We start from the raw sequence: 2,222 nt of genomic DNA, 5'->3' as shown, positions 1-2,222 counted from the left end.
TTATTTTTTTAATGGAGTACAGAATCTAACTTTGACAAATGTTTTCCTTTCATGTTTCAAATTATGAATTTTTTTATCCTTCTTTCTCCCTCTTCTTCCCCCTTATTTTGCCATTTCTTCTCAGGGGCTCCTGTAATTTACAATCCTGGCATTATATTGGATTTGAGAAGAGAAATACATACTCAGCTTCATTCTGAATGTATTTTATACTTCAGACAAAGGGAAAAAATTTTATGCTAAAGTTGTGTTGAAATCGTGTCTTTAAATCTGACACCAGCACTTGAATAAATAGGTTGTGTTGTTTCTCAGAACAACTTCTGCCCATATCTCACTCACATTAACCAATTCTCATGGTTTCTGTATTTCTATCAATGTTTACCATTTTCTTCTATGTTAACCCTCAAAGTTAGCTGAATCAATTTATGATTGTTATTGTAGGAAATTGTTTTTAAATAAAATGTTGTAATTTATTAATTGTATTATATCTTTTATTTATTAAAGTATTAAAATTCACCTCCAAATTTTGTAAAGTTGTAAAAATATGATTCAGTTCCCTTTTTCTTATACTTTTATTTTGAAGATCAGTACAAAACTAATATATAAGATATAATTCAGGGGGGCCAGTGCTATGGCTCACTTGGTTAATACTCCACCTACGGCGCCGGCATCCCATATGGGCGCCAGGTTCTAGTCCTGGTTGCTCCTCTTCCAGTCCAGCTCTCTGCTGTGGCCTAGGAAGGCAGTGGAGAATGGCCCAAGTGCTTGCGCCCCTACACCCACATGGGAGACCAGGAAGAAGCACCTAGCTTCTGGCTTCGGATTGGCATAGCTCTTAACATAGCAGCCATTTGGGGGGGTGAACCAATGGAAGGAAGACCTTTCTCTTTGTCTCTCTCTCACTGTCTAACTCTATCTGTCAAATAAAAAATATACATATATATAATTCAGGGGCCAGAGCTCTGGCGTAGTGGGCAAAGCTGCCACCTGTAGCGCCACATAAGTGCACTCATTCGAGTCCCAGCTGCTCTACTTCTGATCCAGCTCTCTGCTATGACCTAGAAAATCAGTAGAAGATGGCCTAAGTCCATGGGCCTCTGCACCTTCGTGGGAGACTCAGAAGAAGCTCCTGGCTCTTGGCTTCCGATTGGCACAGCTCCAGCAGTTGCGGCCATCTGGGGAGTGAACCAGAGGATGGACGACCTCTAAGTACCCCCACCTCTCTCTTTCTCTCCCTCTTTGTACTCTGCCTTTCAAATAAACAAGTAAATCTTTAAAAAGATATAATTCAGTATCAAATAAAATTGCTGCATTGATTGCATTGATAGTCTAGTGTTCGTGAAATATCTCTCTTTTTTTTTTAAATTTCTTTTTTTTTTTCTTTGCTGCCTCTGGTGGCCATAGCATGTCACTTGCCAGCCTCAAGCAGGCTACAAAGGACTACCCATTTAGAGCAGAAATGTGTTATAACTGTAGAGAACTGTGATCAAATGTCTTTGCTCTATCTCTCATTATAGACAAAGATCGTGAATACTAGCAGGGAAGCAACTTTCCCATTGAGTGAAAGCGTCATAACAGCATCCAGCACATCTCGCTTTGGGGGAGAAATTGATGGAGGGAAAAAACAGAGTCTTAAGTATGAATCCAAAACCACCACAGAGTGCTGTGTCCGTACTGGTAGAATAAGGACAACAAGACTCACATTTGTAGTTTGAATCGAATGAGATGAATAAATGGAAAATCTGGAACATGGATCAGCTCATGAGTCTTGTAGCAAGTGAATCAATCTTTCATTTCTCTCCTCTTATCTTTCTTTTTTATTTGAATTTTCGAACTAGTTTGGCTGATGATTGTTGCTTTGTGTGCAGTCCGTTATTCACATGTAGAAGGGGCTCCATTTCTATTTGGAAAACTTTCAATGTCAGTAATGGGAAGATTACTTTGAAGTGTGACCTGAAGGAATTGATATTGTGGAAAATTTCCGAGAGTTGTTTCATTGAATATGAGAAGAATGGGCCCATACCCTAAAATCCCATTAAACTAAATTGCCAAAAAAAGGATAATAATAATTTAATGTGAAAGTCATAGTTGAAGAAATTGCCCTCAGCTACTGGTTTGACTGTACTGAAACTCTAACTATCCCTATATGATGTGCAATCTGGTATTTTGTGAAACTATGTTTGACTTAAAAGTCATTTCATTCACAATCTTTCTAGAGCAGTATG

This window comes from Lepus europaeus, chromosome 10 (genome assembly GCF_033115175.1).
Source record: "Lepus europaeus isolate LE1 chromosome 10, mLepTim1.pri, whole genome shotgun sequence".
NCBI classification, from domain to species: domain Eukaryota; kingdom Metazoa; phylum Chordata; class Mammalia; order Lagomorpha; family Leporidae; genus Lepus; species Lepus europaeus.
This window is presented reverse-complemented; position numbering follows the sequence as displayed.